Below are 16,396 nucleotides of genomic sequence, written 5' to 3' on the forward strand. Positions count from 1 at the left end.
TTATAATTTAGAAAGAAACATGTTCAAAGAAAAGAACATTCTTCCCTTCTGATTTTTCTCCCAGTGTCCTGGATCTTGCTCTTTAATTCCCGGAGACTCCAGGACAAACCTGGAGTGTTGGTGACCCTGGCCCCAGATCTGGGGAATTGGGATGGGGTGGTGTTGGTGTCAGGATTGGGGAGAGAAATTGGGATTGGGAGGGAAAAACTGAAGAAAGGAGTCTCTGTGTCAGGGGTGCAGGGTAAGATGTAGACAGGGGATTGAGGGCTCCAGGAGAGATATGTATCCTCATGCATAGTGGCTTGAGTGGAGAGAGGAAGATTGGGGAATGGGGACTCAAGGCTGGGGTGGGTGGAGGGAGCTGAGATGGCGACTGGGTGGGAGCTGCGAGCAGTAATTTAAAAACAAAAGGATAAATGGGAAGCATATTATCTAAATGGCGAGAGATTGCAGAGCTCTGAGATTCAGAAGGATCTGGGTGCCCCAGTAAGTGGGTAAAGATCTGGCAAATGGCATATAATGTGGGCAAATGTGAAATCATTCATTTTGGCAGGAAGAATAAAAAAAAGAAGCTTATTATCTAAATGGTGAGAGATTGCAGAGCTCAGATTCAGAGGGACCTGGGTGTCCTAGTGCATGAATCATAAAAAGCTAGTATGCAGGTACAGCTAGTAATTAGGAAAGCTAATAGAATGTTATTGTTTATTGCGAGGGGAATTGAATATGAAAATAGGGAGATGATGTTTCAGTTGTATAGGGCACTGGTGAGACCACATTTGGAGTACTTTTTACAGTATTGGTCTCCTTATTTAAGGAAAGATGTAAATGCATTAGAAGCAGTTCAGAGAAGGTTTACTAGACTACTACCAGGATTGGACGGGTTGTCTTATGAGGAAAGGTTGGACAGGTTAAGCTTGCATACACTGGAATTTAGAAGAGTAAGAGGTGACTTGATCAAAACTTTAAGTTCCTGAGGGGTCTTGACAAAGTGGATGTGGAGAGGATATTTCCTTTTGTGGGAGAATCTAGAACTATGGGTCACGGTTTAAAAATAAGAGGTGGCTTATTTTAGGCAGAGATGAGAATTTTTTACCTCAGATGGTCGTCGTCTTTGGAACTCTCTTCCTCAAAAGGCAGTGGAAGCAGGGTCATTGAATACTTTTAAGACAGAGCTAGACAGATTTTTGATTATTGAGGGGGCAAAAGGTTATTAGGGGGTAGGTGGGAGGTTAGAATCAGATCAGCCATGATCCTATTGAATCATGGAGCAGGCTTGTAGGGCTGAGTGGCCTACTCCTACTAGTTCATATGTTTGTACGTATGTTTGTAACAAGGTGGTGAGCAGGAGCGGCAATGAGAGTAACGGTTAATGAAACCTGGGACCTCACTGTCGATAAATAGTGAAAGATTGTTTCCACTGGCAAGCAAACGGAGAACCTGAGAAGAAGATGGAGAATTTTCACCAGAAAAAACCAAGGGAGGAAGAAAGTTCTTGAACAGAGGGCTATTAGGTGATGGGATACTTCACATATCATTATGTAGACATTAAAACTTTATTCCAATGGAAATGGGATAAATATTTGAAAAGGAGAACTGTAAAGAGATCTGGGGACATGGGATTATTTAAGAGATTGACATCACTGGGGCCAAATGGCCTTCATCAGTGCTGTATTTTCTTGAATTTCCTCTTTTATGGAGTCTGAGGTCGGTGTGGGTTAAAAAGGTTCTTGCTGAGTTGAGGACACTGTACCTTGTGGGAAGTCCCCTGAGCTCACTTCCCTTTGTGCAATCTGCCGGTTTGGTTCAAGTTGGCCGGTTTGAACGTGTGGAGTCCAAGTACAGATCAGCTCTGATGGAGGCTCCTCCTTCAGAATTGTCACTTTTACATGGGACCAGAGTCTGGACCAGTGTCCAAGGAGACAGGCAGAGAGATCGGGCCTGTGAAAAGCACCACCAACTGGGGAGCCTGACCACACCTTGTGCAGTGTAAGGGGGGCTCTGGCTGCAGTAACAGGACAAATATCAATAGGTTATAGGATTACTTCTAGTTACAGGTAGGGTTATGGGGGTGTTTCATCTATTAATGTCAGTAACATGGAGACTGTCAGTGAGGTACTGTTGTTTAAAAGGGGAATTTGAGGGTTACCAGTATTACTGTTAGTTATCAGTACAATTTTATTAATGTATCATTAGTTATTGATGGAATCAAAGATCCTTCCACCTTTGGTTCCCCCTCCCTAAGTTGCTTCCTACACTCTGGCCCCCATCTTTTAGAGATCACATGATCAGATTTCATGCGATCAGGCATCATTCACGTGAATGTCACGTGATTAAACCTCCAGGAATGCCTCCAGCCAGATTTGGCATCCCTAACTAGGAGTCTAGTGAGCGCAGGCCTTTCAATCACACTTGAGCACTCTGGACTCTGAATCCAGCGATTTGAGTTCAGATCTCGGTGGAACCTTGCATTAGAGAGAGGTGATGGTGTAGTTGGTATTGTTGCTGGACTAGTGATCCAGAGACCCAGGGTAATGCTCTGGGGACCTGGGTTCGAATCCCGCCACAGCAGATGGTGGAATTTTAATGACTCTATCTATGGGCCTCGTGCTGGAAAATGGGATTAGAATAGTTGGGTACTTGTTTGACCAACACAGACTTGATGAGCCGAAGACCTCTATGGCTTTTGAGAGGAGAAACCATCCCATGTTGCTTTTAAAAATAAAATTAAAAAGGCAAAGAAGGTTAAGTATCACATAAACAGCAGCAAAGTGTTATCTGATTTCAGTGTTACCTGCTTTCTGCTACTGTTTACAGATCAATTAATCCAAATATCGGAACAGAGAATTGTTCAGTAAACCCTCGGGAGCCAGTGCTTGACTTTGTGTCAAGTTTGGAAAACACTATTTTCTTATGAAAAGTTAAACTTATAGGTTGTAATTTCCTTGGTGTCCCTCAGCCACACCCACCCCTTGTGAAGGAGGAGGGCGGGGTGTGCCTCACTTGGAAACGTGTGGTTCACAGCTTTTTCTTTTGCTGTAACTGGCAGAAAATACTAGTGCAAGTGGTCATACTTGAAAAGATACAATGCTATAAAAATATGTGACTCAATGAAGTCTTCTGGCCAGATGTTGCAGAGACTTCTGGAATAGCAACAATACAAACTCATCTTTGTACTTTTGAGACAACAGACCTAGCTCCAGTGTGTTTTTGGCATCTTTTTGGCATGGGATGTGGGTTTCATTGGCCATCCCTAATCATCCTTGAACTGAATGGTTTGTCTAGGCATTTGAGTCATTACTGTGGATCTGGAGTCACATGTTGGCCAGACCAGGTAAAGACCGCAGATTTCCTTCCCTAAAAGACATTAGTGAACCAGATGGGTTTTACAACAATCAGCAATGGTTTCATGCTCATCATTAGACTTTTAATTCCAGATTTTTATTGAATTCAAATTCCTTACCTGCTGTGGCGGGATTCAAACATGGGTCCCCAGAGCAATACCCTGGGCCTCTGGGTTACCAGTCCAATGACAATACCACTATGTCTCCTGTACAAGTGATCCACCATTTACAAGTTAAGCAGCCCCTCTGCTGACCATTCAACACTGTTTTTCCCCTGAGTCTTTTATTGCTGCATTTCTCTCTCTCAAAGATACAGACTCGAGTTGTCTATAGTCCCTTCAGTAACTTGCTCAAGAAGCCCTGCTTCATCCACAAGCCTAGCTGCTGAGCACCAAACCCTGTCCACAACCACTGTCAACGCATGCAAGATCCAAACATGGCTAAATCACGCTTACCTTCTTTGCTTCTCTCACAAGTGTGATTGAAAGGGTTTTATTCACTGCACCCCAAACCCACTCAGGGCCCTGTGCTTACTGAGCCCCTACTGCTCTGGCCAATATAAATCCCTTAAAGAGTATCACTGAAATCTCATTATCCCATTGCTGTTGTGCGGGATTGTTGAGCACAGATTGATTGCCACATTTTCTACATTCCAGAAGTGATTACATTTCAAAAAGTAGTTGATTTGGCTTTAAAGTGTCTTGGGATGTCCTGAGGTCATGAAAGGTGCTATGTAAGTTCATGTATTTAATTTTTTTTAAACAGAGGTTGGAAAATAGAGTAATATATTATGGTACTGATGGTAAGACCTTTGGATGCACAAATATTTTAAAAATTCATTCTTGGGATATAAGTACCGCTAGTAAGACCAGTGTTTATTATGCTCGCTAGTGGCTCTTGGGAAGGTTGTATGGTGAGCCACCTTGAATCACCAGTCCACATGTTGAAGGTGCTCTCACAGCGCTGTTAGGTAGGAAGTTCCAGTATTTTGGCCCATTGACGATATATGTTTAAATCAGGATGGTGTGTGACATAGAGGGTTGTTTGCGTTAATTGTGATCCCATGCACCTGTTGCTCTTGTACTTCTAGATGGTGGAGGCCACATGCATTTGGAAGGCCTGTTGAAAACATGAAAAGGCTTTAACACTTCTTTCTGACCAGTTTTTCCCTCCTCCTGAAGACCTTAACTTATTTGGCATATCTTGCCTCAGATGTCCTGTGACAACTCTCCATAGATAAGCCTGCACTGAGAGTGGCAGCAGGCCAGTTTATGGCAAACATTACAAACTGGAACATGGTGACCTTCCAACCTATAATCTGTTAATGATGCTCATTATGAAGGTGGCATTAAGGCACTAGAGAATCAGCAGAAGTTCAGCATGGAACAAAACAGGAAGCATTGTTGGGACCTACTCAACTGTTTAGACCTGTTCAGCAGCTCGGGTCCATCTGCTCGACTTGTTTAGTCAGATGTGTAGAAGGAGAAGAATGAGATGAGAAATCGAGTAAGAGCAGTATAAGGAGAAAAACCATCAGAATCTAATATTATCCCAGGCAACTTGTCTTCCAGCAATGCGTAGGGAGACTGTGCTTTGTCAAGGAATTTGTAGATAATTGTTTAGAAGTACTGAACTTGAGTATTTCTGAAAAAGGAGACATGCTATTGAAGCTTTTTGCGCTGATGACTGTTCCCTGGTGTATTTTCCATGGCAATGATTTTACCAATTAGAATACACTTGTCAACTAATCAGCATCCATGCAGTATAAGTTGTTCCTTTTGAAATTTGGTATTCTTGTGCTTCTGTCCTGATGAGTGCAAGACATAAAGCTTCGACAGCAAGTCTTTTTCTTCAGCAATTCTAAAGTTTTATTGTTCTGGAACTAAACCATCGTACAGTCAATGGGAGCTCTATTAAGTCAAACAAAATTACTCTGGCCTAGTATGAAGGTGACATTTGGGCCGTTGTATTATAGGCTTCCTTCATTCAAGTTTAAGTAGCCTACTATTAAGAGTTGAATTAAAGAGCGTTATGTTAGTTGCTGTTGATGGTTGATGGACATGTTAGACAGGAGCAGTGCAAAAGCCTTGGGACTTGTGGGTTCTGAAAAAAGAGAGGCAGAGCTGAACTTATTTCTGTTAGAAGAGGAATATGATTCAGACCTGCTGAGGTTTTCCAGCATTTTTTGTTCTTGTGTCAGATTTCCAGCTCCGCAGCATTTTTCTTTTATGATTCAGATCTCTCAGATACTGAGAAAGGCAAATAATAATGATGCAAGCAGGCTATTAACTTAGGCTGAGAGTGCAGAATAGGAGGACACAAAAGCAAAATTAAAGACATGAGATTAGTGTACATGTGGATCAGACTCCCAGAATAAGCAGTTAATTGTGTTGATTAACTCCTTCAGAAAACAGGCAGACAGATAACTATTTAGGGATAGGATCGAAGATTCTACAGGTAAGTATGGACATAAATGATTGGATAATATATTAAATAGAATGTTTGTCACGCTTCTAGAGCTGGAAGGACAGGAAAGGAGCATCCCATCATGTTTGTATTGTCATGATGTTGAGATAGATGAATGTTTGGGAATCTAATTTGATTTACTTTTGGGGGATTTAAGCTGAACATTTTCTCAGAAGGTTAAGTTAGTAGGCAAAATTCAAGTTGTTTCTTTTTCTTGTTCATGTCCTCAAAGCAATGGAACTTTTTACCTCCCTCTATCTTGCCTTCCTGTGACCTACAGACTTTGAAAAACCAAGCTATTAACAAAAAAACTATTTTCCTTATTTTCTCTGCTGCTGTTTTCTACCTCAGCAAAGTCCAACATTACAGCCCATTGTCTTCAATTCTCAAATGAAGCATAAGGATAGGCTTAGTGGACAGAATATTATTTTGTCATCCCTTCCTTTCTGCACACGCAGAATAAAAACTGTCACTCTTGTCCCACCAATCAGTTGCGGGTCAGATAAAAGGCAGGATAAACCATCCTCTGCTCTTCAACAATGTTTGCATGTAGAGTTTGAGCTTCTTTCAAAGAGTGACAAAAAACGTTTTTTTTTCTCCTGACATTCAGTGGGCCTTTTCTTGTAAATGATATGGTTGAGGCACACAAGAGAGAAGTTGCCTAGAAATTTCAAACAGCCCAGTATTGAGTGGCGAATCATGGATCATTATGTTCCTGCTAGCTAGTTTCTATAGATAGTTGGTCTTTAAGATGCAGTAGTTCCTCAGAATTGTGATGCCGCTGTTCTATTTTAGTGTAACACACAAGCGCTCAAAGATTCAGAGCCACAAACGGTAAGTGTTGAGTTTCTGCACCAGGATCACGTGTTGTAATTATCGTTACCCTTTGCAACATGCAGAACCTTTTTTGAGTTGAGCTCTAAAGGCATTCATTGGCCGAGTGCAACTTTGAAAATGACAGCTGCCTGCCATCGTTAAAGGAAAAAATAGCTGCAGCTACAGGTGGCTGACTGGGTGACTGTCACAGCGAAAATGACATTGGGTTTCACACCAAAGTGGAATATCCTTTCAGAATTGCTTTGGAACAACAACAACAAAAATTGAAATGAAAAACCAGTTTTTAAATGAGAATTCTCCCCCTGTTCTGTTTGAAATCCAAAGTGGCATTCACAACCCCTCATAGGAATCCGCCCATCAGTAGAGATACAAAGAGCTGCTTCTGGCATTGATGCTCCCATCATACCAGTCTCTGCACCTGATGTGAAGGGTGACATGGTGCTGTAAAAGCATGCACTACTGTCGGTTGCAGTTCAGGGCCTGTGGGATCAGACTGTAAATATATGATATACTTTCTCATGAAGCAGCACTTGGATTGGTTCCATTCCTGGAGTATGAGTATATGTCTAATGGTCCAAGGCTGGCTGGTTTCCTTCTGGTTGCCTGTTATCATGATTTCCCTGTGTGTGTCTGCTGGTTGGATTCTTCAGAATGTTGAATCTGCTCATATGTTGAACCCAGGCCCCTGTTTTCCTCTTGGGTGCACATGAAAGATCCCATAGCGCTTTTGAGAAGAAGTGCAGGTGAGTTCTCACCGGTGTCCTGGTCAATATTTATTTCTCAAAAGACAGTGCTAAAATAGATCAGCTGGTCATTATCATATAATTGTTTGTGGAGCTTGCTGTGCACAAAATGGGTATCACATTTCTTACATTACAAACGTGACTATACTTCAGAAGTACACTAGCTATAAAATGCTTTGGGATATCCTGAGATTATGAAATGTATGTAAATGCATGTGTGTCGTCTTGTATTGCGCTGTCTTTTAATAATCAAATTCATGAAAATAATTGGCTCTAACAGGCATACTTAACTACATTGATGAATATTGGTGAAAATGTTGGCACGAGTGCATAAAATGAGGGAATCCACATTAAACTGGCGGCACCTTTTATCATTAACATCAACATATGGAACAAATAAACCCTTGTCACTGCAGTTTTTAAGCATCTTTCTATTTTCTTGTATGTAGAAATACCTCCTGTTTGGCACTTTCTGTGGAAGTGACCTTCATTGTTATCTTACTGCACTCAAACTTAATTTTATGACCAGAAGCTTTTTATTGCAGCCGCACTGTGTTGGTATTGCAATCTTCGTTTTTGTTTTGTGGTCTCCTTGCTGTCATTCCTACTCCACTAACTGGGAGGGTGGGAGATACCCCTCACCCCCATGAACCACCCCCCCGACCCTACCTCAGCATCCCCATAGCTGCAACACGTTGTTCTATTGAAATGCTTTCCACAGCTATTATAATTTGATTACATTGAACAGAGGTTCCAGTGATTGGAAAGTGACTAATATAATTGTTATTATGAAAGACAAAAATGTAAACCACTAGTTTCAATGTTGTTGTTGGAAAACTCTTTGAAGTGATACCACTGAGTTCAAAGGGAACATATTTTTAGGCATGAATTAGGGATAGAAAAGTTAGAGCTTTTTTAAGCACTTCCTTACCAATTGTCTCCTTTCCATGCTGTTCTACAGACTTTGACTCCCTGCTGGTTCCATGAGTACTAGTTCTCTACAGGCATTTAAAAAGGATAAGAGTAAGTAAAGTGAGTGTTGGTCCTCTAGAGAGTGACAATGGGGAGCTAATAGTAGATAATAAGGAATTGGCAGGTGAAATGATCAAATATTTTGCTTCTGTGTTCACTATGGAGGATACAAAAAACATTCCAGTAATAGCTGTAATCAGGAGGTGTAACAGAGAGGAACTTGGTGAAATTGTAATCACTAGGGAAGTGGGACTGGGCGAACTGATGGAGCTGCGGGCTGACAAGTCTCTGGATCCTGATAGACTTCATCCTAGGGTCTTAAAAGAGGTGGGTAATGAGGTAGTAGATGCGCTGGTATAAATTTTCCAAAATTCACTAGATACTGGAAATGTTCCATCAGATTGAAAAGTAGCAAATATAACCCCTCTATTCAAGAAGGGAGGGAGGCAGCAAACATGAATTTATAGGCCAGTTAGCTTGATGTATATCTTAGGAAGGTGTTAGAATCTATCATTAAGGAGGTTGTAACTGGGCACTTAGAAAAACTTAGAAAAATTGGGAAGAGCCAGCATGGTTTCGTGAAAGATAAATCATGTTTAACCAAAAAAGGTAAATCATGTTTAACCAAATTTATTGGAGTTTTTTGAAGGAATAACATACGCTGTGGATAAAGGGGAGCCTGTAGACGCACTGAACTTGGATTTCTAGGCTATTTAAGGGAAACAACGATGGCCAGGCCTGACCCTATCTGCTCCCCAGATCAATACATGAACAATCCCACTAGGGATTGTCAGCTAGCTGGCAATTATGAGAAGGAATCCTGTCCAATTCTTTATCCAGCCCAGGTACACTCAGGCCAATTATAACCTTGCTACAGCAGCCTTGGCCTCAATTATCTAACAAGTAGACCCCAGGGATAAAATCGATGACCTTTCTGACTTGTATGGATGAGTCCATGTTTAATTAACCACCAGCCCTTCTTCCAAGATATTAAACATGGCATAATGATAAAATACACATAAATTTTCAGAAAGCCTTTTGACAATTCTCCCAATTGACAATTAATGGCCAAGCTGAGAAGTAGCTAATAGGAGATAAGCACAAAAAAATGTAGTTATTTGGCTTAAAATGAGATGATGTGGCGCCATCAATGAAACATTTGCATCTGGAAAGATGCGATGGCCCTGGAAGTCAGCCTTTTGGCACTCTTGTCACTATTGATGCTTGGATGCGGGTAACATCAGAAAAGCCTCCAGGTGTCACAAATAAGCAGAAAAGCAAATAGTGCCAAAGAATGACATAAGTAGTCAGAAGAATCTAGCTGTTCTTGGTTGGGTTAGTTGATTGTAAATACAGTTTAATTTTCAGAAGTATGAAATAATATGTATGGGTAAAGAAGCAAAGAGGTATTGTGTGTTAAGCAGACTACACCATTGTTCCATTTATCAGCAACAAAATCCAGAGGTCACAGAGAAACTAGAAAGAAAGACCTTGTATGTATATGGTGTCTTTCACAATCTCAACATCCCAAAGCACTTTATAGCCAATGAAATACTTCTTAATGTATAATTATTGATGTAATATTGAAAACATGTTGTAGTATTAGGGTTTGTAAGGGTATATGTATGGGACTGTGTAAATAGCACCTCCCATAATGATGTTGTAAGAGAACACATGACGAGGGTTCAAGGGGGAGAACGTTCGTGGCTTCAGCAGTGTAACAAAGTCATGAGTAGCTGTACATTGTTCAGTTGAATAAAATAAATGAGCTCTTGTTTGGACATGTCAATGTTTCAGTAATCATTCTAAAGCTAGACTAACCAACATACAACACATAGCAGCAACCTTGTGCACAGCAAGCTTCCCACAAACAAAATTTGATATTGATCAGATAATCTGTTTATTGAGTTCAGTTAAGGGTAAATATTGGCCAGGCCACAAGGTAGAATTCCCCTGCTCTTCTCCACAATAGCGATGCAGATCTTGACAACTAAGAAGACAGGAGCTCAAATCAGCACCATGCCAGACTATAGTTAAAAGAAAGACACCAATGGCCCAGATTTTGTGGTTGTAATGATATTGGCATTGGCCATCCTTAAAAATGTGAAACTTGACAGCAACTCTGGTGTCACATGTGCACATTGAATGCGGAAATTCACAAGTTACTGTTAGTGATTCCCTAATCCCTTACACGGTATGCTCTTGAAGACCCTGCAGGTAGAAAACTTCTGAAATCACGTGAATTGAAGGGACCTTCCACTTTTACACTGTTAGTCACATCGTAAAACTGCTTGAATGAGGAGTAACTTTTTTTGAACATTATACTAAGTTCATAATTACTGCCAAACTACTACTCTAGCCCTGAAAAACTAATTTTATATTTATGGAATGTCAAATTTCTCCAGTATAATAAGTTCATAGAATTTTAATTTCTTTTTGAATGTTTGTTTATGATATTTCAACTTTTACCTTAATCCCATTTGCATGTCTGAATCTGTATTTCGCTTTCTATAATTTGATTAACAAGTGAAGGATAATTGGTGGTTTTTACTTCCTGGTTTGCTGCCTGAGAATTCTTAAATGTGATTTGCTACTTAGCCTGCTTAATGATATCACTTTTGCAGAATGCTGGTGATCCTCTTGAGCTGACACTGGAATACAAGTAATGTCAAGAAAAGTGAAATTTACGATAGAGATGGAAGCTTTGAGGGAGGCAACTAATGCCATGGCTTTGCTGCTGACTGTAAAATCTGGACCACTGATTATATTCCCCATTACCTTTCAACAGAATTCTCTAGCAGCTACCTCTGTGTACAAAGTCGTCACTGTTCATACAGCTGGTTATACAAGTGGATGAAATGGAGCATGAAACAATTTTAATAATGAATGGAGGTTTAAATGGATCTGATTGTGAGTACTTTGATCTAAATAGGTTAGAATAAGACAGTATCAAAGAGCATTCAAAGTAATGGCAAGGATCTTAATCTTTTACACTACTGGAGGAAGGACTTTCATTTATATAGCATCTTTTACAACCAAAGCGCTTTACAACCAGAGAAGTTCTTTTGAAGCGTAGTCATTGTTGTAATGTGTCCTGTGTATGGAATGAGGATCCTAAGTGTTGCAGTGAAGCTGAATCCTTTTGAGCAGCAGCATTGAGTCACTACTAAACTATCTAAAAACAAGAATCCCATTCTGGAAAAGCTTCTGGCAGCCCAATGAGGAGCATTTCTCCCAAGATAGTGGATGTAGGAACTTAACAGCTGTCTGTACAGTATAGGAGCTGTGCTCTCTTTCTTTACCTGTTCTCCAGGCCCCTACTCTTCCTGTGTGCTGGCCCTGATTTTGGCAACGTGTTTCATTTGGTGCTGTCATATTGAAAAATGAGTGCTCACATAGCTGAGATAGCTGAGTTTAGCTCACTGGATGATAGGCATGTGCACTGTGTATAGGGAGAGCACTGTCCCAAACCTGATGTAAACAACCCTTTGATAGCAATATTGTTGCTTTAACAAAGTGATCATTAATAATACTGTAACTATTTAAGCTTATTTAAATATAAAATTTGGCTTTTCACTGTGGGTTCTGGGGTTCAAATCCAAACCAGACTAACTGGATGAAAGTCTCCTGAGTCTGGTTACATGGAACCTAAAAGAATGGAAAGAGTTTTAGCAAATGTTATTCAGACCCTACTGGACATTGGGACACAGCAAAAGGGAAAAAAGACACTTTATTTGGCATTAATTTGGCTGCCTTACTCAAAGTGGTGCAGTAGTTAAGTTATTCTGAGATTGTGGAAGGAATTTTACTTGTGTCTAACTGTGCTATACCTGACCTGGCATTGATTGTTCTAGCTGTGCTGTACCTGGCTTGGGAGTAACTTTTTTTTTCCTTTATTCATTCATGGGATGTAGGTGTCATTAGCAAGGCCAGTATTTTTGCCCATCCATAACTTCCTTTGAGAAGATGGTGCTAAGTTGCCTTCTTCAACTGTTGCAGTCCATGTGGTGTAGGTACATACACAGTGCTGTTAGGGAGAGTGTTCCAGGATTTTAACCCAGTGACAGTGAAGGAACATTGATATATTTCCAAGTCAGAATGATGAGTGGCTTGAAGGGGAACTTCCCATGTGTTTGCTACCCTTGTCCTTCTAGAAGGTAGTGGTCTAAGGAGGCTTGGTGAATTCCTACAGTGCATCTTATAGATGGTACACACTGTGCACTGGTGGTGGAAGAAGTGTATGTTTATGGATGGGGTGTCAATCAAGTGGGCTGCTTTCTCCTGGATGGTGTCAAGCTTCTTGAGTGTTGTTGGAGCTGCACTCATCCAGGCAAGTGAAGAATATTCATCACACTCCTGAACTGAGTCTTGTCGACGGTGGCCAGGCTTTGGGGAGTCAGGAGGTGAGTTATTCGCTGCAGGATTCTCAGCCTTTGACTTGCTCTTGTAGCCACAGTATTTATATGGCTAGCCCGGTTCAGTTTCTGGGCCATGGTAACCCCCAAGATGTTGTTAGTAGGGGATTCAGCGATGGTAATGTCATTGAATGTCAAGGGGCAATGGTTAGATTTTCTCTTGTTGGACATAGTCATCACCTGGCACTTATATGGCATGAATGTTACTTGCCACTTGTCCAGGTCTTGCTGCATTTGGACATGGACTGCTTCAGTGCTTGAGGAGTCGCGAATGGTGCTGAATATTGTGATTGAAGAAAGGTAATTGATGAAGCAGCTGAAGATGGTTGGGCCTAGGAAGCTATCCTGAGGAACTCCTGCAGTGATGTCCTGGAACTGAGATGATTGACCTCCAAGAACCACAACCATCTTTTTGTGCTAGACATTACTCCAACCAGCAGAGAGTTTTCCCCCTGATTCCCATTGACCCTTGTTTTGCTAGGGCTCTTTGATGCCACACTTGGTCAAATGTTGCCTTGATGTCAAGGGCAGTCACTCACCTCAATGCCAATATGAACCCCTGAAACAGAAAATATGCCATTTCCCAGCACCAACATAGCTCACCTTGATGAATACAGAAAAATGCATTTCAATACACTGTTTATAATGAAATTAGGAAAAATTGTTAGTTTACCCCCCTTGTTCCAACTGCTAAAATGACTGAAAATTAAATCGTATTCTGAATTCCTGTAACCAGTCTTGCCCCTGAACTTTGTTGAATTGAATTCTGATGTATTAAAACTCCAGATAAACTCATGCCTTGGGTGCCATTGCATCTTGTGATTACAGGTTGGATTAACACAGCCATCCATTGGCTACACACGAATACACAATTTAGGAGCAGGAGTAGGCCAGGACTAGGAATCATTATAATCGCCATGATAAACTCTGGTTTCACTGTGCCTCAGAAACTTGCTATGTTGCAATTCAATTCTGGTGAAGTCAGCTGGTGAATAGTATGGTCTCTTGGTGAGGTTGAAAGATGTATCGTGGAAAGTAGAATGCAGCCTCATACTCCTTACTTCTATTGTAGCATTATTGAGTAGCGAGTGGCTGAGCTTCCACCCTCAGGGATGAGAAGAAAAGGCCAGTGGACTGTCATCCACCAGTGAGTGGAAAGGTACAATAGCATAGTGATTATTCTACTGAACTTAATTAGAAGCCTGAACTAATAATCAAGATTTCAAATCCCACCATAGAAGTTTGAGAATTTAAATTCAGTTTAAAAAAAGTTCTGTAAATAAAGAGCTGGTAACAGTAAAAGCGACCAGAAAGCTGTCAGATTGTCGTTCCTACATCATAACAGTGACTACCCTTCAAAAGTACTTCATTGGCTGTAAAGTACTTTGGGCTGAACTATGGTCATAAAAGACTCTATATAAATGCGTGTCTTCCTTTGATAAACCCAACCAGTTTACTAATACTGTTTTGTATCAGAAACTTGTCATCCTTACCAATTCTGGCCTATATGTAACTCCATTCCAACATCAATGTGGTTGACTCTTAACTGCGGTCCTATAAGCCCATCCACAGCTGTAAAGAAAGCTGACAATCACCTTCCTGAGGGGAACTAAGGACGGGTAATAAATACTGACCTTGCCAGTTATGCCCACAAATAGAGACTTGTCCTATTGTATATATTTAAAGAGAAAGCATACCTGTTTTGAACTGAGCTAAATGTTGAAGCAGATTTATGAAGTGAGGAGAATCATAGGCACAGTGGGGAAATTCATGAATAATTTTACTGACAGAAGAGATGTGCCAGGCTTGTGATATGTGGGCATTGTGTCATAGTTCATTTCAGACCCATTTCACCTTGAGTCAATACAACTTTGCAAGGCAACTGACGCCCACTTGTGCCTTTGTTTCTCAGATTTGGATTGCCCTTATTTTATTCATACTCTTGCTATTGGGCTGAAATTCAGTCTTTGGTGAAATTTATTGATCAGTAAAAGCATTTTTCCCTTTTGTTACTAGCTGTCAACATCAAGCAGATAACACACGATAGAAGCAGAGTAAAGTTCTCTTTACAATGTCCCAGAAATCACACCAAAGGTAGATTAAAGCTTCTTTTACAATTCCCTCTCAACTATTCCTAGGTCAGCTATAGTGGCAGTTGGATGTATAGCAAAACACATTTCACTATGCCATAACAATGTACTTTAGCCTCTTCTACGTTGTGACAATATTTCCCAATGCTAGACATTTAAGTAGCTTCCCCGAAAGTGAAATTGTTCAGTGGAAAAGTGTTTATTTTTATTTTCTGCTGTATAAAAATCAACAGTAAATTCAGCAACCGCCCAACCTCTACTTTGAACTCCGCAACTGTGTAAGAACGTTGCAATATTGCATTTCCGTGTTACCATTGACTCAAGTCCCTATGGAGGAAAACCATTGAGTGAATATCTTGTGAATTTAGTCAAGAATTTAATGTTCTACACACAAATATCTTTTTCAGAAAAAAAGCTTAAACTTGATAAGTAAGGTACAGGTGATATGAGAGGGGCCTTGGTGATTTATGGAAAAGTTATTTCACTAAAAGATATGCCTGCCTATTTAATTTCTCCCCCCCACCCCCCCACAATTTTCTTCCTGTCCTTCCTGAGACTGCTACAAAAAGCAATCAAAAAAGGCCATTAGAATGTGGGTCTTCGTCTCCAGAGTGCTGGAATACAAAGGAGACAGTTTTGGGCACCACACCTCAGGAAGCATACATTGGTCTTGGAGTGAGTACGTCGCAAATTCACCAGAATGGTACCTGGGGCTTAGAGCGTTAAACTTATGAGGACAGGTTGCATAAAGAGCTTGTATTCCCTCGAGTGTAGGAGATTAAGGGAATGTATGATTGAAGTGTTTAAAATGACAGAATGATTTGAAAGGGTAGATATAGAGAAACCTTTTCTTCTGGCAGTGGAACCAAGAATGTGGGGCTATAAAATTAGAGCAGGAGGGAAATTAGGAAGCACTTTTCCACCTTAAAAAAGCTGTGGATGCTAAGTCAGTTGGAGCTTTCAAGCCTGAGAATGATAGATTTTTGTTGGGTGAGAGTATCAAGCAGGATAATGGAATTAGCATCCAGATCAGTCATGATCTAATTGAATGACAGAGAAGGCTTGAGTGGCTGAGTGGTCACCTCCTAAAAAGCAAAAAACTGCGGATGCTGGAAATCCAAAACAAAAACAGAAACAGAAATACCTGGAAAAACTCAGCAGGTCTGGCACCATCGGCGGAGAAGAGCACAGTTGATATTTCGAGTCCTCATGACCCTTCAACAGAACTCAGGGTCATGAGGACTCGAAACGTCAACCTCCTATTCCTATGTTGTTACTCTGCCTTGCTGCAGAAGCCATTCTTCCAGCATGACCCCAGACAGCAAATGTTGGTTGACTCTCATATCCTGTCGGCCTATTGCAGCTGTCCCTGATCTAGCTCTCTTCACTGCTCCTCAGTTCTGTGAAAGGCATGTCCTTTTTATAGAGCGCTGTTGAAGGTCGAATAATCTGTGGCTTTTGTCAAAAGCATTCCTCCAATGTGAAAGTGACCTGCCTGCTTTTACCATTTGATGCTCCCCAACATCTCTTTG

The 16,396-nt window shown here is 40.9% G+C and overlaps 1 protein-coding gene across 13 annotated transcripts in view; it reads left to right on the top strand.

The window, feature by feature from the left end:
* The window catches only part of pknox2 (pbx/knotted 1 homeobox 2), a 452,602-nt gene that overhangs the window by 219,204 nt on the left and 217,002 nt on the right, over nt 1-16,396 (top strand). For 2 of the 13 annotated variants that reach the window (XM_078531552.1, XM_078531535.1), the window contains exon 3: nt 8,349-8,410. The exons of the other annotated variants lie outside the window; for them this stretch is intronic. The gene's annotated coding sequence lies outside the window, so the exon portion shown is untranslated. The remainder of the gene's footprint in view (nt 1-8,348; nt 8,411-16,396) is intronic. 13 annotated transcript variants of the gene reach the window in all.

This window comes from Cetorhinus maximus, chromosome 2 (genome assembly GCF_964194155.1).
Source record: "Cetorhinus maximus chromosome 2, sCetMax3.hap1.1, whole genome shotgun sequence".
Classification (NCBI taxonomy): domain Eukaryota; kingdom Metazoa; phylum Chordata; class Chondrichthyes; order Lamniformes; family Cetorhinidae; genus Cetorhinus; species Cetorhinus maximus.